Below are 23,872 nucleotides of genomic sequence, written 5' to 3'. Positions count from 1 at the left end.
GATGTCAAATTAATGTGTATGTTATTTTGACATAGTGTGATATTTTTCCCTTTTCTTTGTTTTTTGGCTAATCAACAACCAAATGGATAGATAGTACATGTGAATATTTTGTAGAATGTGGAGATTTCAATACACTAATAAAAAGCATGGACACTGGTGCAATGTGCCTGATCATTTTTATTAGGCTTCATGGATTATTGTGCAAGGTCAAAGATGCCATTTATTCACAAATTAATTTATGGACTTGATGTAGTTATCCTAAAATCTCAATACCATTATCTTAAACTTGATGAAATAATATTAAAATTCACCTAGAAGAGAGAAAAAGCAAGAAGAGCTAAGAAAATATTGACCAAAAAAGTAATGGATAGAAGCTTTGACCTATGAGCTATTAATATTAAAAACTACATTATCTCAATGGTTAAAAACTATGCTGTAAGTCAATCCAATTTATGTATAAGTATGTGAAATTTTAGTAAGCATGTATATGGATATAATATTCAGATGTCTATCCACCTACCTACCTATATTCTACCTAAAACCTAATTCTAATATTCAAATCTGTGTCTATCCACTATACTATACTATATATACTGTACTCAGTGTATATTTGGTACATTTACCAAGAAAATATGCAGGAACCATATAAAAGGATCTAAGAATTTTATTGAGTAGTATAAAACATGATAAAGTTATGTTTCTACATGGGAAAAGGCTTGTAGGACAATATAAATTTCTTTTATGTGCCTTGTTATACACTGCCTAGCACATAAAGTGAATATTCAGTGAATGTTTCTTAAAGGAATGAATATTAAAAAGCTTGTGGTATTTTGTAATCAGTTACTGGAATTCTATCAGCATGAGATACAATCTAAGTAATTATTAATATATTGAAAATAATTGTCAAGATAATTGGGGAAAAGTTTCATCTTAGTTATCTGCTAAGAATATGTTTGGAAGAGGTAGGGGAATATGGATGAGAAAACTTTTGAGTTAGCTTCATTACATGTTGGTGAATGAATAGGGAAAAAACCTGTAAGAAAATAGTAGATTTGATCATCTATGTTCAGGTCCTGGATTAGATACTTTTTATGTATTCTAATTGTTTGGTACTTAGGGCAATACCAGACCAGAAAAATCTCATATATCAGGCATTACATTCAAAACAATAGGAAACTGGGAAGAAATGCAGATTTCTAAGGGAGAGAGAAACTTAGTTAAAATGAGATTTAATGTCTGTTCCTACATATCTTCCCTAGTGTCTCAGATGGTAAAGAATCTGCCTGCAATTTGGGAGACCTGGGTTCAATCTCTGGGTCAGGAAGATCCTTTGGGGAAGGAAATGGAAACCCACTCCAATATTCTTGCCTGGAGAATTCCATGGGCACTGCAGTCCATGGGATCACAAAGAGTTGGAAATAACTGAGTGACCAATACTTTCACTTTCAATTCCCATGATATATGATTTATCAAGTACATAGTCATATTTGTGTTTAAGAAAGACCACTTCATCTACATTTTCAAGGAGATTGGAGGTTTTTGCAAATAATTTAGATAGAAGAAGATATAAATTTTTGTAGGGTCCACAGGTTACATATTTTGGGATTCTCTTTAAGAAAGAATACAAAATTTTGAATGTAAAATCAGATACAAGGCTCTAGAAGGGACCTAAAGACTCATGAGTCTTCTTCTAGATCTATCTCTAGATCTAGAGAAGTGATTTTTGGTAGTCTGAACTATGCTGATGATAGAGGGGATGAAGAGAAATGAATGAATAAGGAAATTTGAAAGACTTGTGATTAGATGTGCAAGATGTGAAGAGGGAACCATCAAAGATGATGCTCACTTTTCTGACTTGAGCAATCCATTGGGTAAATAAAGAGTCTATTCACTGAGATAGGAAACAGGATAGGGAGTGGATTTTGGTGGCAGTAGAAGTTAAATTTTATACCTGTGTTAGGTTGAAGTGACTGAAACATTTGGGTGTAAAGCTCAAGTTTAATTTATCCTGATAGTTGAAATTATCCCTGCTCTGATGTGGCTCAGTCAATTTTGGCAACTCACACGTTCAGTATCCTGAGGATGAACATGCTATGCTATGCTAAGTCCCTTCAGTCGTGTCCGACTCTGTGCGACCCCACAGACGGCAGCCCACCAGGCTCCCCCGTCCCTGGGATTCTCCAGGCAAGAACACTGGAGTGGGTTGCCATTTCCTTCTCCAGTGCATGAAAGTGAAAAGTGAAAGTGAAGTCGCTCAGTCGTGTCTGACTCCTAGCGACCCCATGGACTGCAGCCTACCAGGCTCCTCCGTCCATGGGATTTTCCAGGCAAGAGTACTGGAGTGGGGTGCCATTGCCTTCTCTGGAGGATGAACATAATGCCCTATCAAATGTGAGTCCTAAAGTAGCCATAGATTTCAACCTGCATAATAAATAGTTAAATGATCATTGCCTTGCAGCACTATTAGCTAGGTCTGAAAACTAATGCTGAGTTATGTAGGACTTCTACTGTTTTTCTCACCTTTAATGTGGTTCTTTTCAGGGTGAGTTTTTTCCTGGTCCCTAGCAGTATAATATTGGGGCAGGTGCTGCCTCACCAGCAGGTTACCCAAAAGGTTTCAGTTCTCTGGAGATGATGAATTCATGGTTGTATGTGTAGGGTTTCTCTAATGTAGGTCAGTGTCTGAGCTCTCTTTGATTGTTAATCCATAGTCTTGAACTGATTATGCAACCCACGGAGGACCTGCTAAATATAATGTTTTAAAGTTCAATAGCAAATGTCCTTCCCCATTGTCCTTTAATTTGAAAATGGCTGAACAAATTTTCTTACACTTTTCATGAAAATAAAGAAAAATATAACTTTCAAAGAAAATAAAATCACCCTACTAGAAAAGTTTTAGACAGTTATCAAATGACTTAATACAGAAGATAATAATAGAGACTGCTTTGCAACCTAAAATACAGCAGTTTCTACTCTGAACACTGTAATTACTATTTATGGCTAGATTATAAGGAAATCTGTGGGTGTCATAGAATTCAGTTTCAGAATTATGGAAACTCTGTTTGCATAATTAAAGGGCTAGTTAGTAAATTCCCTCCTATTTTCTAACCTATTTAAGTAGATCATATATGTGCCATTATTTCTTTGCTAACTATGGTGAAGGAGACAGCCAACTTTAAATCTTTTATTGCTGAATAATACCCATAATAACTGTGTAATATATGGTTCATAATTAGTGAATATGCCAAGGTTTTTCCAGAAGTGCACTAGATATGGCATAGATACAAATTTCTGCTTCATTAAATGACTTTATAGACTGTATTTTGCTGCTTTTGCATATGTGATTTTTTTTTCTTGTTTGATAGTGAGATTACTTTACAGCTTCTTAATGAGAATATCTAGTTTTTATTGGAACCTTTTCTGAAGTTTTATTGAAGCTTTTGGTGACCTATTTCTAATGATTTTAGAGCTGTAAAATTTTCTCTCCCTTATTTAAGTAGCTTTAACTTATGTTTGATTAGTGGCTTTGGAAGTAGATTCACAATCTAATTTTAGGAAGGAAATCTTTTCTTACAGGAAACAAATTCAAAAATAACCTTGCACATCACAGGATGCCTATGAATTATGGAAATGGCTTACATTCCCACCCCACTTATGAGGTGAAGGGAGGGTGAAAGTCGGAGATGACGCCTCTTAGCTGCCTTTTGTTCTCAGTTGCATTTGTGCAGACAAATTTCTCTTTAATATCCTTTTTAATAAACATTGAGGACTCAAATGAGCAAGTTTATTAGTTGGTCTGAGGAGTGACTGTGAAGCAATGTAAAATGCTCTAATTTCATGGTCCTGTAGAAGCACAGATGAGATGCTGGTTTGGGGTGTTTGTGGAATGGGTGGTGGGTGGAAAGTTGGTAAGCATCCAAGTGTACCATACTCAAGTTAGTTTAGAGTTATTATTTGAAATTTAGAGTAGCTATGACTTATACTGGCTTCCCTGGTGGCTGAGGGGTGAAGAATCCACCCGCAAGGCATGAGACACAGGAGATGCAGGTATGATCCCTGAGTTGGGAAGATTGCCTGGAGAAGGAAATGGCAACCCTCTCTAGAATTCTTGCCTGAAAAATTTTATGGGCAGAGGAGCCTGGTGGGCTATATACAGTCCATAGGGTTGTATTGAGGCTATTCACATTGAGAGGATTCAGGTGCTAGATGCCTGATATAGGGCTGCTTCAAGACTCAGAAATGATCTTAAACTGGTCAAAGTAGGGGGTAAAGCATTGAAGCCTTTTATCTATCTAGGACATTTCCATCTCTTCCCTAACTCTTTATTATTGGATTATATCTTGTATCCATCTTTAATAGTGTAGCTCAGATTTATACCTCTAACAGAGGTATAAAGACCCTTAACTAATCTCCATTCTGTGTCCTCAATGTTCCCATAGATTCTTGGGATGGTAATGTCACTATGTCACCATCATCACCATAGTTGACATCATTATCTGATGCTAATATTTATTTAAATTACTATGTGCCAGAAATTTTGCTAAATAATTTATTTGGATTACTTCATGTAATTCTTACTATGAAATAGGTGATACAGTTATAAGTATTACAAATTTAGAGATACACATAGCACATTATTTATAACCTTTTTGACTTGCCTTCCTCTCCAAACTGTCAATTTACTGAGAGCTTGGACAATCTCTTTCATCTTGTATCTCTGCATCCCTGATAGTAAGAAGAGTGACAGTAAATATGGAATACCCAAAATATTTGAATGAATTTTGGCTGAGTCTGGGCTTCCCTTGTGGCTCAGCTGGTAAAGAATCTGCCTGCAATGCAGGAGATTTGGGTTTGACCCCTGGGTTGGAAAGCTCCCCTGGAGAAGGGAAAGGCTACCCACTCCAGTATTCTGGCCTAGAGAATTCCATGGACTGTATAGTCCATGGGGTTGCAAAGAGTCAGTTATGACTGAGCAACTTTCACTTGGTTGAATCTGGGTTGATCTACATTCTAGATGTCGCTTAGATATCATCATTTTTAAATAATTAAAATTTTTAAATAAAATGATACTTTGATCCTTATCATGCAATCAGTACATTTTTAGAACAATATTTTTTTTATTAAATTCAAAAAAATATTTGTCAAATTAAAATAAAATCCCCTTTGGATTTTAGTTCTCTCTCCTGAATGTGTGTTCAATTCACATTGGATGAAAGACTGGTAATCACAGATTTCTGCTATTGGAGAAAATGGGATAAAAGACTTCTTGGCAAAATAGTCACAGTTTTTCAACTTGCAAATTAAATTATAGTGTAGATTTGCTATCTTGCCCTCATTAACTTCTTGCCCTCTTTGGCTTTCTGAACCCTCTGGGGATCAGATTTCCTATGGCCCTGTATAACAGGCTATTGATCACCCTTTCTGCTTTGCCACCCTTACCTCTCAGTACAAATTGGCCTGTGTCACTTGGAAGGGGAAGGTAATTAATTTACACTCACATTGAAATTAGATGCATTCTAAAAGGAGACAGTCACCTAGGCTCTACCATTTGGGGATGTGACTTCCTGAGTTAACATTCTAAAGTAGTAAAAGTGTGGGTAAATCTAATTTTTGTATATCTGTGTGTACTGGGATGGGAAAGATTGGAAGATTTCCTAAAATAAATTCTAGTGCTGACTTTTCTAAAATTTTTACACAGAGAGCATCCCTTCTTTATAATCAAAGCTGTTATTATGAAATAAAGTGCAGGTAATGGAACCATTTATATGTTTATAAACAAGTGTTTTTCTCTACTACTTATAGCTCTACTTTTATGCTAAATAATATACTTGAAGCACTGAATTAGTAATTTTTACAAGCAGAGTGATAGGAGACTCCAAGAAATGGGCAAGGCTGGCCTTCCAGAATGCTTGTCACTTAATGGAATACAGATAAATTAACATATAATAACATTTCCAGGAAAAGTGATATTCATTTCCAACACTGGTACAGAAGAGATGAATAACTGTAATTTTTCCGGTGGGTTTACTTCTTAATTCATTCTGATCATAGCAGTGAAAACATTTTAAGAGGATAATGGATGTACCATTCTCCAGAACCTGGTGGCAATCCTCCTAAACATTATACTTGAAATGAAATCGCTAATGTTTATAGTTCTCTCTGAGAGTGATGTGGGGAGGATTTGGGCTCATTATTGAAAAGCAAAAACTTGTGCATCAGGAGTCCTTTGTTGTTTTGATCTTATACTCAAGTTATGTTTATCTCAGCAAATTCTGAGTAAACTCAGTAAACTCACAGTTTGGAGAGGAAGACAAGTCAAATATGTTTATCTCAGCAAATTCTAAATGATACTTTGTTCTTCAACTAATATGAATAGTAAGATTTGTATTCTTGGTCAACTCTTTCAGGAGGGAGGAAAATTAAATGGATAGATGGATTGTCTTAAATAAATAGTTTATTAATTTAGAGAAAAAGATATGTCACAAATAACTCTAGAACGTTTTCATTGCTAACACTCATAGATTACTTAAAGGGTGCTCAAAAAACATATTTTAAACATGAAACAATATATTAAGGTCTGAGTCAGTTCAGGTGACTTTCAGGATCAATTACCTTAGGTCAGATATCTTCCTGGATGTGATAAAAAATCTGCATATAAAGGGAAAGTTCAATCACCAATACATATATTTTTAAACTATATAAATCACTTCAACAGTCATTGAGCACTTGCTGTGTGCCAGGTGCATTGAGGGTAATTGAAATAAAGAAAACTTGGTGGTTGACCTTAGGCATTATTAATGTATACAAGCTGGATAAATTTTACTTGAAGGAGAGAATTCTAGGAAGCCATTTGGTATTTTAAAATAGGAGACTCAGAAACAGAATAAAGCTTATAAAGAGACTATTATTAGCTTTATGGCCATTAGAAAGGAGAAAAGTAAGTGGATATTTTGCCCAGTTTTCCTGTGATAGGTGAGCTCGATTTGAATAAGCTAATATTGTTTGAAGTTACTGAGTGGTACATTATAATCAACTTAATAAATAATGGTGTTATAATGAGATCCTTTGGCTTAATGTGATGGTTTCATCTTCTCTGAACCATTGTCATTTCCTTTGGGCCAACATAGACTGGAAGTGACCGGATGCAGCATACTAAATCCTGTCTAGGATTTGTGCCTAAATGTGGAGGTAAAGAAATGCTTCTTTTCAAAACCCAGATAGAACAGGGTTTGCTATCACACCTTCTAGAGGAAGAAGTCAACTGATAATTTGAAGCTACTTAATCTGTTTAGCTATTCTTTGGTTTGGGGGTTCTCGTAATGCTTTAGGTAACCATATCAAACAATTCTTAGTGATCAGCTCATTCAGTGCATATACCCAACTGTATTTCTCAAGGCACATTATAGTGGTTGTACTAGTATCAGCCAAATGCTGCAGAGCAGCCCTTCCTTACAACATTCCAGAGCCTGAGGTTGGCCTCATTGGCCAGTACAGAGTATCACATTATTTTTCTAGGGGATTTTCTCTTTGGACACCTATACTTTCCCATGATCTTGCCTTTAGGTATATTCCAGTAACATTAAATATCCTAGGGAATAGATTCTTCTTTTAAAAGTCTTATTGGTCCTACATAAAGTTTTAGGGCTTCCCAGGTGGTACTAATGGTAAAGAACTTGCCTGCTAATGCAGGAGACAGATGTGGGTTTGATCCCTGAGTTGTGAAGATCCCCTGGAGGAGGGCATGGAAACCTATTCTATTATTCTTGCCTGGAGAATCCCCATGGACAGAGAAACCAGGTGGGGTATAGTCCATAGGGTTATACAGAGTCAGACGCTACTGAAGAGGCTTAGCATGCATGCACATGGCTTTGTGGGAGAGAGGTACTGCCTAATTCCACCAATTACTGGTATTTTAAATCCTAGCAACTCATACGATTTAAAAAACCTTCCAGAGTCTTGTGTGGGATGCTTGCTGTTTTATATTGTATACTGAAGTGTCATTCATTTTACCCGCTCCAAACTAAGGTTCTCTCTAGCATAACTGATGTCTTTACCAAGGAACTGCTATGAAGTTATACAGAAAATGTTTCTCTCTTAAAAATTATAGACTGCCTCACTGAGCACACTGCTACACTCGCATACAAGGTGGAAATATTCAGAGGTCTCAAAATAGAATAATGACTAAGTAAACTGGTTGGTATACTTATTCAACTGGACATTATTCAGGCATTAAAGTCAGGGCTGTGAAGGCTATATAATTATATTAAATATGCTCGTGTTGCTAAATGACAAAAGCAGAGGCAAATCACAAACTTGTACGTATACTTATATGTTTGATATATATGTATATATTTATTCTTAGTCTCCAAGATAAATTATATAACCGCTTTGCCATGCCCTTAATTTTTGGAAGGGCATTCAATCTGTTGCAACAAAGCCTAAGACTATCAAATGCACACACAAGGGCCAGAGAATGGTGCAATACACTCCTTTGCTTTTTTGCCTCAAGTCACTTTTAGGTTCATTATGAGTCTATTTGGATGTAGAACAAGGAGTGTATTCTGTCCAGGCTGCTCTCTTCTCCCCCTTCCTTAATGTCTCTTTATCTACCCTGTGGCTATTCCCTCAGGTTAGGTTCTTTCCTCTTCAGTTCAGTTCAGTCACTCAGTTATGTCTGACTCTCTGCGACCCCATCGACTGCAGCTCGCCAGGCTTCCCTGTCCATCACCAACTCCTGGAGATTGCTCAAACTCATGTCCATTGAGTTGGTGATGCCACCCAATCATCTCATCCTCTGTTTCCCCTTCTCTTCCGGCCTTCAGTCTTTTCTAGCATCAGGGTCTTTTCCAGTGATTCAGTTCTTCACATCCATTGCCCAAAGACTGAAGTTTCAACTTCAGCATCAGTCCTTCCAATGAATATTCAGAACTGATTTCCTTGAGGATTGACTCCTTGCTGTCCAAGGGACTCTAAAGTGTCATCTACAACATCATGGTTCAAAAGCATCAATTCTTTGGTGCTCAGCTTTCTTTATAGTCCAACTCTCACATCCATACATGACTACTGGAAAAACCACAGCTTTGACTAGATAGATGTTTGTTGGCAAAGTAATGTCTCTGCTTTTTAATATGCTGTCTAGGTTGGTCATAACTTTCCTTCCAAGGAATAAACGTCTTTTAATTTCATGGCTGCAGTCACCATCTGCAGTGATTTTGGAGCCCAAGAAAATAAAGTCTGTCACTGTTTCCATTGTTTCCCCATCTATTTGCCATGAAGTGATGGGACCAGATGCCATGATCTTAGTTTTTTGAATGTTGAGTTTTAAGCCAACTTTTTCACTCTCCTCTTTCACTTTCATCAAGAGGCTCTTTAGTTCTTCTTCACTTTCTGCGATAAGGGTGGTGTTATCTGCATATCGGAGGTCATTAATATTTCTCCTGGCAATCCTGATTTCAGCTTGTTCTTTCTTCTTGGCCCTTAGAATCAAATCAGTTTGTTTTTTCATAAAGCTGTTGTGTGTGTGTGTGTGTGTGTGTGTGTGTGTGTGTGTGTGTTAATGACATAGGTCAGTCCTGCTTCACAGATAGGCAACCACAAGACAAAATGTTAGTGCTCAATCATGTCTGACACTTTGTGACCCCATGGACTGACCCCATGGACTGTAGCCTGCTAGGCTCCTCTATCTATGGAATTCTCCAGGGTATAATACTGGAGTGGTTGCCATTCCCTTCTCCAGGGGATCATCCCTACCCAGGGATCCAACGCAGATTTCCTGCATTGAAAGTGAATTCTTTACCATCTGAGCCACCAGGGAAGCCCCAGGCAAAGAAACCTAAATAACTAAGATAAAGAGAACTCTTAGAATGTCATTATTCTCTTTGTCTCTCTTCTTTTATTTTTCTAATCTGGTCTGGGTCCCATAAAGATACGACCACTTATTTTTCTTTAAAATGAAGTGACACAAGAAGGAAACTTTACCTTCCTATGTACCAGAAAGGAATCTTAGCAAAATATTTATGGTGCTTTTATTAGAGTGGCATATTGCATTTCCCCTTCATAGATTACAGACTTGTCATGGCGAAGGGGCTTGTATAACACAATGAAGCTATGAGCCATGCCTTGCAGGGCTACAAAAGAAGGATGGGTCATAGAAAGTGTTCTGACAAAACGTCCAGTGAGAGAGGAAATTGCAACTCACTATAGTATTCTTGTCTGGAGAACCCAAAGAACAGTATGAAAAGGCAAAAAGATATGACAGCAGAAGATGAGCTCCCCAAGTCCAAAGGTGTCTAGTATGCTACTGGGGGAGAGTGAAGGGCAGTTACTAATAGCTCCAGAAAAAACGAAGCAACTGGGCCAAAGCGGAAATGACGTTCAGTTGTGGATGTGTCTGAAAATAAAGTCTGATTCTATAAAAAACAATATTGCCTAGGAACCTGGAATGTTAGGTCTATGAATCAAGGTAAATCAGATGTCGTCAAGTGGGAAATGGAAAGATTGAACACTGATTTATTAATCAGTGAACTAAAATGGATGGGCTTGGGCAAATTTGGTCCAGATGACCATTGTATCTACTACTGTGGGCAAGAAGCTCTTAGAAAAAATGGAACAGCACTCATAGTAAACAAAAGAGTCCAAATGCAGTGCTTAGATGCAACCTCAATAACAAGAGAATGATCTCAGTTCATTTCCAAGGCAAATCATTCAGCATCATACTAATTCAAGTTTATGCCCCAACTACTGATGCAAAGAAGCTGAAGTTGATTGATTCTATGAGACCTACAACACCTTCTAGAACTAACACTGAAAAAGATGTCCTTTTCATCACAGGGGATTGGAATGCAAAAGTAGGACGTCAAGAGATGCCAGGAATAAGGCAAGTTTGGCCTTGGAGTACAAAATGAAGCAGGACAAAGGCTAGCAGAATTGTGTCAAGAGAACATGCTGGTCATAACAAGTGCCCTTTTCTAACAACCCAAGAGATGATTCTACATGTGGACACCACCAGATGGTCAATACTGAAATCAGACTGTTTATGCTCTTTGCAGCCAAAAATGGAAAAGCTCAATACTGCTGCTAAGTCACTTCAGTCATGTCCGACTCTGTGTGATGCCATAGATGGCAGCTCACCAGGCTCCCCCATCCCTGGGATTCTCCAGGCAAGAACACTGGAGTGGGTTGCCATTTCCTTCTTCAATGCATGAAAGTGAAAAGTGAAAGTGAAGTCTCTCAGTCGTGTCCGACTCTAGTGACCCCATGGACTGCAGCCTACCAGGCTCCTCTGCCCATGGGATTTTCCAGGCAAGAGTACTGGAGAGGAGTGCCATTGCCTTCTCTATACAGTGAGCAACAAAAAGACCTGGAGCTGACAGTGGCTCAGATCATGAGCTCTTTATTGCCAAATTCAGGCTTAAATTGAAGAAACTAGGGAAAACCACTAGGCCATTCATATATGATCTAAATCAAATCCCTTATGATTATAAAGTGAAAGTGACAAATTAATTCAAGGGATTAGATCTGATAGACAGATTGCCTGAAGAACCAGAGATGGAGATTCATAACAATGTACAAGAGGCAGTGACCAAAATCATCCCAAAGAAAAAGAAATGCAAGAAGGCAAAGTGGTTATCTGAGGAGGTTTTATACATAGCTGAGGAAAGAAGGGAAATGAAAGATAAGGGAGAAAGGGAAAGGTATACACAACTGAATGCAGAATTCCAGAGAATAGCAAGGAGAGATAAGAAGGCCTTTTTAAAGGAACAATGCAAAGGATAGAGAAAAACAATAGAATGGGAAAGACTAGAGATCTATCTCTTCAAGAAAATTGGAAGTATCAAGGGAACATTTCATGCAACGATGGGCATAATAAAGGACAGAAACAGTAAAGATGTAATAGAAGTGGAATAGATTAAGACGAGGTGGCAAGAATATATGGAAGAAGTATATCAAAAAGGTCTTAATGACCCAGATAACCACAATGGTGTGGTCACTCACCTAGAGCCAGACGTCCTGGAGTGTGAAGTCAAGTGGGCCTTAGGAAGCAGTACTATGAGTAAAGCTAGTGGAGATGATGGAATTCCAGCTGAGCTATTTAAAATCCTAAAAGATGATACTCTTAAAATGATGGACTCACTATGTCAGCAAATTGGGAAAACTCAGCAATGGCCACAGGACTGGAAAAGGTCATTTTTCCTTCCAATCCCCAAAAAAGGCAATGCCAAAGAATGTTCAAACTACTGTACAACTGTGCTCACTTCACATGCTATTAAGATATACTCAAAATCCTTCAAGCTAGGCTTCAGCAGTAGCTGAAATGAGAACTTCCAGATGTACAAGCTGTGCTTAGAAAAGGCAGAGAAGTCAGGGATCAAATTGCCAACATTCATTGGATTATAGAGAAAGCAAGGGATTCCAGAAAAACATCTACTTCTGCTTCATTGATCACACCAAAGCCTTTGTGTGGATCACAACAGACTGTGGAAAACTCTTAAAGAAATGGAAGTACCAGCCCACATTACCTGCCTCCTGAGAAACATGTATGCAGGTCAAGAAGCAACAATTAGAACTGGACATGGGACAATGGACTAGTTCAAAATTGGAAAAGGTGTACAACAAGGCTGTATATTGTTACCCTTGTTTAACTTCTATGCAGAGTACATCATGTGAAACGCTGGGCTGGATGAATTATAAGATGGAATGAAGATTGCTAGGAGAAATATCAACAACCTCAGATATTCAGATGATACAACTCTAATGGCAGAAAATAAAGAAGAACTAAACAACCTCTTGATGAGAGTGAAACAGAAGAGTGAAAAAGATGGCTCATCTTTTTAAAACTCATCATTCAAAAAACTAATATCAGGGCATCTGGTCTCATCGCTTAATGGTAAATAGAAGGGGAAAATGTGGAGGCAGTGACAGATTTTATTTTTTAGGCTCCAAAATCACCGTGGACAGTGAGTGCAGCCATGAAATTAAAAGACTCCTGCTCCTTGGAAGGAAAGTTATGACAAACATAGTGTATTAAAAAGCAGAGACATAATTTTGCTGACAAAGGTTTGTATAGTCAAAAGTATGATTTTTCCATTAGTCATGTATGGATGTGAGAGTTGAACCATAAAACTGAGCACTGAAGAATTGCTGCTTTCAAACTTGGTCCTGTAGAAGACTCTTGAGAGTCCCTTGAACAGCAAAGAGATCAAACCAGTCAATCCTGAAAGAATTCAATACTGAAGATTCATTGGAAGGACTGATGCTGAAGCTGAAGCTCTAATACTTTGGGTACCTGTTGTGAAGAGACAACTCATTGGGAAAGACTCTGATGCTGGACAAAATTGAAGGCAAAAGGAGAAGAGGGTGGCAGAGGATGAGATGTTTAGCTATTATCACCAACCCAGTGGAACATAAATTTGAGCAAACTCTGGGAGACTGTGGAGGACAGAGAAGCCTGGTGTGCATATTCCATGTGTCCTAAAGAGTGGGACACAACCTAGTGACTGAACAACAACAGCAATATTGCATTTAGTTTTTCCCATTTTGTTTCTAATTTCCAATGTGCATATAACGGGCTATCATACTTTTGTAGTATAATAAATTATGAAAACAGTAGGGGAAGACACCAGTTATTTTATTGATTAGGAAGATGGATTCCATTTGAGGTGAGATGTCCAAGAAAAATTAGTGAGTAGCAGAACCAGGACTAACACCAGGGATGAACTCATACTGGTGGCAAGCAGATAAGCATTGATGATACACCTAAATTCTTAACATGGGCCCACCATCTTCTGACTGCATTACTAGAGAAGTCTTTTCATTTCTTGGAGCCTCAATTTCCTCATTTATAAGATGGGGGTAACTGGTTGGATTGTAATTTCCATGGGCTTTACGCATGCTAGCACGTGTGAAATATGTAGTACCACAAAACAGAGGAGGCCTGAAGTGGCAGCTTTCCTCTCCTGGTTGCTCATCAGCATCTGTTCTGTCAGTGATGCCAACATGCAGAAGCTGATTAAGTACATGATGACTTTTATTGACGAAGTCAAGGAGGAAGCAGAATAGACAGGAAAGCAAAAGAAGAGTTCAACATTGAGAAAGATCAGCTTGTGCAAGCGTAAAGAATGAAGATTATGGAATGTTATGAGAAGAAAGAAAAGCAGATTGAGCAGAAGAGGAAAATTCAGATGTCCAGTCTGATGAGTCACGTGAGGCTCAAAATCGTCAGACTGAAAGATGGATGATCTTGTCACAAACCTAAAGACACTGACTCAGCAGAATGGTAAAAGATAGAGCCAGGTGCCAACTGCTGCTGAATGGCCTGATCCTCCTTGGCTTGTACCAGTTGTTGGAGCCCTGAATGGTCATTTTTGCAGAAAAACAAGATTTCCTGCTGGTGAAGGCAGCAGTGCAAAAGCAATGTCTGTGTAAAAAATCACCACCAGAAGAGATGTTAATGTCTACAATGATCCGAAGGCCTACCTGCCTGAGGAAATAGCTGGCAAGGTTGCAATCTATAGTAGGGATTGCAAAATCAATGTTCCCAATATCCTCAAAAGCTGGCTGGACCTCATTGTCTAGCAGATGATGCCAGAAGTATAGGGAACCTTGTTTGGTGCAAATGCCAACAGGAAGTGTTTGGACTATGCCTATGGGAGGTAGTGTCCATCTACTGCTGTGACATGGATGCTTCTGACATTTGAAGAAACAAGATGACCTCTGTAATTTCCTCTTTGCTGTTCTCATATTCTGTATTTATTGGTGGATAGAAGGAAATGGCAACCCACTCAAGTATTCTTTCCTGGAGAATTCCATGGATAGAGGACCCTGGCAGGCTACAGTCCATGGGGTTGCAAAAGAGCAGACACAACTGAGTGACTGAACAACAACAACCCTTCTGTAGGTAATACCCCTGGCTGATTGGTAACAATGGGAGAGTTTTACTTAATATGATCAGGAAACTTTCCTCTAGCATATCTGAGATTTCAGCTTCCTGCTGGCTCTGCAGTAAGAAGGCAAGGGGTCAGATGGTGGGTGCATGAATGTCTCTGAGTCTCCTGTTCTCCTCTGGTCCAGTGTCTAGCCTGGAAGCGCCAGTATATGGTGGGCTCTGGTGGAGTCAGGTCTTTGCTCTTTGGGCTTGAATTGCATGTGAGGCCACATTCCTTCCAGCAGTAGCTGCTTCACTGTTACCTGTTTTGGCCTATAAATGTTTGTAGTGTGATTTAAGATCTACGCCATGAATATGCTTTATTTATTAAAACAAAATGCATACCTGGAAAAAAGTATGTAGCTGTCACATAATGGGTAACCAATAAATACCATTTCCCTTCTTTCCAATTGCTCATTGCTTGTTATCAGTTCAGTTCAGTTCAGTCGCTCAGTCGGGTCCGACTCTTTGCGACCCCATGAATCCCAGCAGCCAGGCCTCCCTGTCCATCATCAACTCCCGGAGTTCACCCAGACTCACGTCCATCGAGTCAGTGATGCCATCCAGCCATCTCATCCTCTGTCGTCCCCTTCTCCTCCTGCCCCCAATCCCTCCCAGCATCAGAGTCTTTTCCAATGAGTCAACTCTTCACATGAGGTGGCCAAAGCACTGGAGTTTCAGCTTTAGCATCATTCCTTCCAAAGAAATCCCAGGGCTGATCTCCTTCAGAATGGACTGGTTGGATCTCCTTCAGAATGGACTGGTTGGATCTCCTTGAAGTCCAAGGGACTCTCGAGTCTCCTCCAACACCACAGTTCAAAAGCATCAATTCTTCGGCACTCAGCCTTCTTCACAGTCCAACTCTCACATCCATACATGACCACAGGAAAAACCATAGCCTTGACTAGACGGACCTTTGTTGGCAAAATAATGTTTCTGCTTTTGAATATGCTATCTAGGTTGGTCATAACTTTCCTTCCAAGGAGTAAGCATCTTTTAATTTCATGGCTGCAGTAACCATCTGCAGTGACTTTGGAGCCCAAAAAATAAAGTCTGACACTGTTTCCCCATCTGTTTCCCATGAAGTGATGGGACCAGATGCCATGATCTTCGTTTTCTGAATGTTGAGCTTTAAGCCAACTTTTTCACTCTCCTCTTTCACTTTCATCAAGAGGCTTTTTAGTTCCTCTTCACTTTCTGCCATAAGGGTGGTGTCATCTGCATATCTGAGGTTATTGATATTTCTCCCGGAAATCTTGATTCCAGCTTGTGCTTCTCCCAGTCCAGTGTTTCTCATGATGTACTCTGCATATAAGTTAAATAAACAGGATGACAATATACAGCCTTGATGTACTCCTTTTCCTTTTGGAACCAGTCTGTTATTCCATGTCCAGTTCTAACTGTTGCTTCCTGACCTGCATACAGATGGTCAGGTGGTCTGGTATTCCCATCTCTTTCAGAATTTTCCACAATTTATTGTGATCCACACAGTCAAAGGCTTTGGCATAGTCAATAAAGCAGAAATAGATGTTTTTCTGGAACTCTCTTGCTTTTTTGATGATCCAGCAGATGTTGGCAATTTGATCTCTGGTTGCCTCTGCCTTTTCTAAAACCAGCTTGAACATCAGGAAGTTCACGGTTCATGTATTGCTGAAGCCTGGCTTGGAGAATTTTGAGCATTACTTTACTAGTGTGTGAGATGAGTGCAATTGTGTGGCAGTTTGAGCATTCTTTGACATTGCCTTTCTTTGGGATTGGAATGAACACTGACCTTTTCCAGTCCTGTGGCCACTGCTGAGTTTTCTAAATTTGCTGGCATATTGAGCGCAGCACTTTCACAGCATCATCTTTCAGGATTTGGAATAGCTCCACTGGAATTCCATCACATCCACTAGCTTTGTTCGTAGTGATGCTTCCTAAGGCTACTGGACTTCACATTCCAGGATGTCTGGCTCTAGGTCAGTGATCACATCATCATGATTATCTGGGTCATAAGATCTTTTTTGTACAGTTTTTCTGTGTATTCTTGCCACCTCTTCTTAATATCTTCTGCTTTTATTAGGTCCATACCATTTCTTTCCTTTATCGAGCCCATCTTTGCATGAAATGTTCCCTTGGTATCTCTAATTTTCTTGAAGAGATCTCTAGTCTTTCCCATTCTGTTGTTTTCCTCTATTTCTTTGCATTGATCACTGAAGAAGGCTTTCTTATCTCTTCTTGCTATTCTTTGAAACTCTGCATTCAGATGCTTATATCTTTCCTTTTCTCCTTAGAAATGTACCCGCCAATATCTTCTTTTGAGTTACTCTAATGTCATATGCTTTTTACACTTATATATTCATACAATACCTTGTATTGTTCATATGTTGATGTCTTAACCACTAGTACCACAGAATGTGACTATATTTGAGATGGGGCCTTTGAAGAAGTAAAGTTAAAATGAGGTCTTTAGGGTGGGTCCTAATCCAGTCTGACTGGTATCCCTATAAGAAGGGGATGTTTGGGTAAATGGAGATACACCAGGGATGCATGTGCAATGAAGAAAGACGCTATGAAGATGCAGAGAGGTTGGCTTGCCACTTGCAAGCTGAGGAGAGGACTTCGAGGCCTCAAGAAAAACCTAACCTGGGGATATCTTGTTCTTAGACTTCTAGCCTCCAGAGCTGTGAGGAAATAAATTTCTATTGTTTAAGCCACATAGTTCGTGATATTTTGTTATGGAAGCCCTAGCAAAGTACTACCTCTTCCATCTTTAAATAGAAGCTAAGCTGCTCGAGGGCAAACTGTATTGTACTCCTTTGTAATCAGAGCAGATGATCAACAGTTTCTTGATGAATACTATGATTTTTATGTAGAATAGATTTTTATTAAGGATATTACTTGAATTTGTTTTGTATTTCTTTTATGTCTCCCATGGAGGCCCAGCTATTGAGGTTACAAACAACTGTAATATAATAATGAGGATTATATACAATCTTTTTTTTTTCCTGTTGCAAATAGCAACTAGAATTGTCCTTTTTATGAAGTCATAGGAGTAAATGCAATTAAGGCTGAAAAGATTATTCCTTGTTGCCTGTCTAGACATAGGAAGAGAGAATTAAATCTTCAAATGTAATTTCTGAAATTAAGATTAATGACCAGTAGTACATGATTCCCTTATATGTTCATGACCTCATGTTGTTTGAGACTAAATGTGGGGGCTTCCCACCGTCTTTGTATTAATGAATATGATTGAATTATTTTAAATATAGCTAGACTATAGCATTAACTTGTCTGTGTTTGAAGTTGCCTTGTATTTTTCAGAGGATCAAAAACAGGCAATCATAAAAGAGAAAGTCAAAGAGCTTTTTACTGAATTTTAAAAATTACATTTAATTCTCATTTTCTGGATTATGAGGAATGTGGGAGAAAATGAATTATCTTAGTTAATTTATGGAAGGGACATCAAGAGATAAAAAAAAATTTGTAGATTTTCAATGTTTGCCAAGTGTAAGAGTTTAAAGGGGGATTTAGTGATAAACAAGAAATCTTATGAACAGTATGGTAGCAAGTTTATTACTGGGAAAAATGCAGAAAATAGTTTTTAAGGAAGTGGAGGGGGCTTCCTCCACTTGTTTTTGAACCAACATGATCTTTGTGTTTTCCCTCATGACTCAGACGGTAAAGCGTCTGTCTGCAATGCAGGAGACCTGGGTTCGATCCCTGGGTTGGAAAGATCCCCTGGAGAAGGAAATTGCAACTCACTCCAGTATACTTGCCTGGAAAATCCCATGGACAGTGGAGCCTGGTAGGCTACCGTCCATGGGGTCGCAAAGAGTCTGACACGACTGAGCGACTTCACTTTCACTTTTCAGCACATATATGTTTACATACACATAGGGAATATTTTTCTAATGTCTTGTCATTGTCATTACCTGCTGAGTAATGTTCGGATGTTAATTAAAGCTTATGGCACTCATTCAGACATCTGTAGATAAAAGGCATTAGAATAGATGATCTAGAAAAATTAACATACTTTTAAATTCTAGGATTCTCTCTGTAGTATATCTGGATATATAGGAAAAAAGGGAGAGGATGAAAGCAATTTGTACTTGTTCTGTGAGTCTCCTAAAGACAGTCTTTGCCACGGGGCATTGACTGGCTTCTGAGTTCAAACACCAAGCCCTGTGCTTTAAGACCATGGGGTACTATTCACTGCTGAATCTCCAGAACTAGAAGAATGCCTGCAACATAAAAGACAGTCAAAATACTTGTTGGAAGAAGGAGTAGATTAATGTTTCTATTGCTGTTTTGAATATAATCTTTCTATTTTAGGGTAACCTGCCTGTATTTTTCAGAGTTATGTTGACACATGTCCACTCAGTTATTAGACATCTGGATTAGAGGACTAGAGAATTAGAGAAAGATAATCACATGTTGCTGCTAAAGTAAAGCAAAAGTAGCAGCAAAATTTTAAATAATGTTTTCTTCTGACATAGAAAAACAATAGTTTGCTTTATTTCTACCCCTTCCTTTTTTGTGTTTTGTTCTTTTTTTGTTGTTGTTGTTATTAGGAGAAATTATGTATTTTCTGAAACTCCAGAATGAGCATCTTACGTGAGGGCAGGGGACACTGTCTGTTTTTTTTTTCATGGACCTAGCAATACTGAGTCACAAAAGTGTTTATTTAATTTTTATTTATATTTAGTATGGGGCTGCAGGAAGCTCCCTGGGCCAACTCTACTACCTGTGAGCATGGAGCTCACGGGGGCTGTCAGCGGGAGCAAGGAGAATGTGAGGAGCAGGGAGGGCGCCGAGGTGGGGGCTCTGATCATGGTCAGGATAGAAGCTGTGGATCAGAGAGACAGAGCTGAGGAGTATCCTCCCATCGAAGGCTTAAATGGAGCTGCAGGGAGAGGTCCTGGAGTGGCATCTCTCCAGGCCTCTACTACCTCCTGGCTCTGTGACCTTGTGCAAGTTTCAGGGCTTCAGTTTTCTCACCTTAGCCTCAGCTGAGGATCTTTAAAAGTGCTAGTACTTGAGCCCCACCCCAGAAGGTCTAATGTTACTGGGATGTGCCCGAGTGTTGAGGACCTGAAAGCTCCCCTATTGATGCTTCTGTGCAGCCAGGGCTGGGCACAAAAGTATTGAATGGATGAATGGATGCTGAAAATGGTAAATGGTTGCAAAAGTCATGGTATTTGGCTCAATGTTCATTAGAAGTGGGCAAAGGTAGTCTGGAAAGAAGGGAGTGAAGCATGCTGCTGCTGCTGCTGCTAAGTTGCTTCAGTCGTGTCCGACTCTGTGTGACCCCATAGACAGCAGCCCACTAGGCCCCCCTGTCCCTGGGATTCTCCAGGCAAGAACACTGGAGTGGGTTGCCATTCCCTTCCCCAATGCATGAAAGTGAAAAGTGAAAGTGAAGTCGCTTAGTCGTGTCCAACTCTTCACGACCCCATGGACTGCAGCCTACCAGGCTCCTCTGTCCATGGGATTTTCCAGGCAAGAGTACTGGAGTGGGGTGCCATTGCCTTCTCCGTGAAGCATGCATATATATATATATATATATATATTTATAGAAAAATCAGAGAAATATACTGATACTTCTGTTTTAACAAAACATAAAAGCTCTGTTAAGTCTGTTGATTTTCTCGGTCAAGTTCAAGGGAAGATTCTTGAGTGAAAAAAGACAAAATCAAAAATATTGAAACACCTGGCCATTATTTTGAAAAGGCTTGGTGACTTTATAAGAGAGAATATTCTAAATATTAGCCATATGGCAAGAAAGAATTAGAGAAAACTGAGTTGTCTTGTAGTATGGCTTGTCTCAAATACTAGTCTTCTAGCAGGTAGCTTATCATTATCCTACTCTCCAAGTCATTATGGCAGCATTTCTCTGTGTGTCTGAGTTTGGTGTACACTTTCTGTGACTTAGGAGTCTAATGTCACTGAAAAACTCTGTAAGGACAATCATCAGCATGGGAATCAGCCCATCATTCTGACTCAATAGAGATAAAGAGGAAATCAGCTGTCTAATGAAGCTCCTTCTCTGCCCCCTGCCATTGTAAAAAATAGCAGCTACAGTATTTCATTATGAAATCCGTGTGCTTCACTTCTCACCCTTCCTTGGTTTGAGAATCAAAGGCCATTTCTGTCAGATCTCACCCTTGGAGTTCTCATCGTCACTCATGACTTCAACTATCACCTCTACGAAGGTATCTCCCCAAATCTGTATTGCAAGTCCCACTCCCTCAGCCCTTGCTACAATCCTGCCTCCTAATGAAACAAGTTTTATTTCTTAATTTAGACAACTTTGACCTTATAGTTGCATGTTTTAATAGAGTCAGAATCACAATATTTTATTCTGCTTTTTCCTTGAAAATTAAATCATTAAACCTTATGGACTGGACTTTTATATTTTTCTTCTTAACAGATATGCTGCAGGGACTGAAACAATTTTTTTTTTTTAGGATTAGGGAATGTCAGAGCTATTTGCTGCCTTCCTTTTTTATTTTCTGAATAAAAGCACTGAGTAAGTGTGACATGTATATCACTTTAAAGTTGAGACTGCAGAATAAAATTTAAGAGATTTATTCTCTCCTCGAATTTGACTCTGAAAATAACTTGTACTAACATCAGGAACCGTGCATCCTCATCTTTGTAATTGCATGGTTCCCACAGTCAAATTAAAGACACAGAAGTGATTGCAATAGAAAAAAATATTTAAAGAATGCAGTAACTCTGTATTAAGACTGTTCAGTAATTAATACATTCAAAGTTTATATTCAAAGAGTATGTTTTTTGATTAAGTATGTCTAGGCACTATTTGTACATCTCAGAAAACCTTGAATATATATGTCTCTGAAATTCTTACATTTTACAAACTACAACTTAGTCATTCTAGTCTTATATCAACACTTACTGAGATATCTCCATGACTTACCCAAGTCCCAGATTTGAAATAAAATTACATCTATCCATCTACAATATATAAATTAATTTTGTTTTTAAATAATTTATTTATTTTTGGCTGTGCTGGGTCTTTGTTGTTGTCAGGCTTTTTCTGGTTGTGGTGAGCAGCAGCTACTCTCTAAGTGAAGTGCACAGGCTTCTCATTGTGGCGGCTTCTGTTGTTGTGGGCGTGGGGCAGGGGCTCTCGGGCACGCGGGCCTCCATAGCTGCGGCACATGGGCTCAGTAGTTGCAGCTCCCAGTCTCTAGAGCACCAGCTCAGTGGCTGTGGCTCATAGTTGCTCTGCGGCATTATGGGATCTTCCTGGATCAGGGATTGAACTGAAGTCTTCTGCATTGTTGACAGGTGAATTCTTTATCACTGAGCCAGCAGGGAAGCCCCCAGATATATACATTTAAAATGATATATGATCCATGGTGCTGAAAGTTTACTCCAGCAGGGAATACCTTTCTTCTGAACAGGACTTTATCATTTACAAGGTGCTTATCTCCACCACACCTATTAATTCTCCATTAGACAGAGGAGCCTGGTAGGCTGCAGTCCATGGGGTTGCTAGGAGTCGGACACGACTGAGGGACTTCACTTTCACTTTTCACTTTCATGCACCGGAGAAGGAAATGGCAACCCACTCCAGTGTTCTTGCCTGGAGAATCCCAGGGACGGGAAGCCTAGTGGGCTGCCATCTCTGGGGTCGCACAAAGTCAGACACGATGGAAGCGACTTAGCAGCAGCAGCAGCAGCAGCCTCATAGTAATACTGATAAAGGAAAGCCATGAATTTGCCTTTCTAGGCTTAAATATTCTAGAAATGGATTTCCTTGTCGATAGCCATATAAAGGAGATCTTCTTCATCACCATCTCTATACCATAAGCATTCAGATTCTGGATTTATTTTTGTCTAATTGCATGGTTCCTCTCTACTTACTATTCTATTTCTTTATGCACTCTGGTGTCTCTTCATGAGGTATCTGCATTACATCTATGTAGAATGAGTACTTCTTGCCTCATGGTTTCTTGCCATGTAGTTTGACCCTTATTACCATCAGAAACTTATAAAACTTGCCTATGGTTTAGCTGAAAAACTTACAGACTTCACCCATCAAATATATATTTTTAAAGTATTATATTTTGAAACAAAATTATTAAAATATATTAAAACTGATTTTAGAATAATTTCATGAAGATGTTTGACAACAATGTTTGGCAATTTACCCAGGGAGAGACCAAAGTGAAGAATTCCTCCACACTGCTTTCTTTGGAACCTTAGATTTTCTCTCTTGTGCTATATTTAGATGTGTAGAATGTCTAATTTTCTGCCGTTGTGCCTCCTTGTGCTTCTAGTACTTATCATAACCAGCTAGAGTGTCAGGGCAAAGCGTGAAGAAAATCTTACGTTCTTACCTGAGTAAGCCAGCTTACAGCAGTATGTGGACCCTCTGTGCTGGGTCCCTCTCATTCTTTTTTTCATTCATGTGTTTCTGACATAGCAAAAAAAGAAGTCAACAAACTGTCTTCTCAGTAAAGTGGTTCTAAAAACTTAAAAGTTGTTTACTAATTCAGCAAGACTTGAGATGTCAATGATATAACCAGATTAATCAGATGGTAACAAATGCCAATTAAATTTAAATAAATTCAGTACAGTTCCACTCAAGGCAGGCCAATCCAATATAATTCAATTCATTTCAAGCATATCTGAGTGTACAAGCATAAATAAAATGCACTCACTGTGTACATTCTAACAGTGAGAGTAAGCATACAAACAAAATAAATTGCAATGTTCAATAAGTAGAATAATGAAATTATGCACACTATCCTGAAGGACTTTGAAAGATGCCCAAGATGTCAGAGTGGGGTCAACTTTAGACAGAGGGAAGACCATTGGATACCTTGGTCCATTCCCTATGACCTTGGATAGGCTCTTATGCATATAATAATGATCTCAGCTATTTTCACACAAATACTTTTCACTTCAATTATTTTATGAAACATGAATGTTTTA

The 23,872-nt window shown here is 38.8% G+C and overlaps 1 pseudogene; it reads left to right on the top strand.

Moving 5' to 3' along the window:
* The first annotated feature begins 13,845 nt into the window (after positions 1 to 13,845).
* Positions 13,846 to 14,655, top strand: LOC147366717 (V-type proton ATPase subunit E 1 pseudogene; annotated as a pseudogene).
* Positions 14,656 to 23,872: the final 9,217 nt, after the last annotated feature.

This window comes from Bos grunniens, chromosome 8, assembly GCF_055505025.1.
Source record: "Bos grunniens cultivar Pamir isolate PY7600 chromosome 8, Bosgru_T2T1.0, whole genome shotgun sequence".
NCBI lineage: Eukaryota > Metazoa > Chordata > Mammalia > Artiodactyla > Bovidae > Bos > Bos grunniens.
The sequence above is the reverse complement of the archived record's forward strand: the minus strand, read 5'-3'. Positions and strand labels throughout refer to the sequence as shown.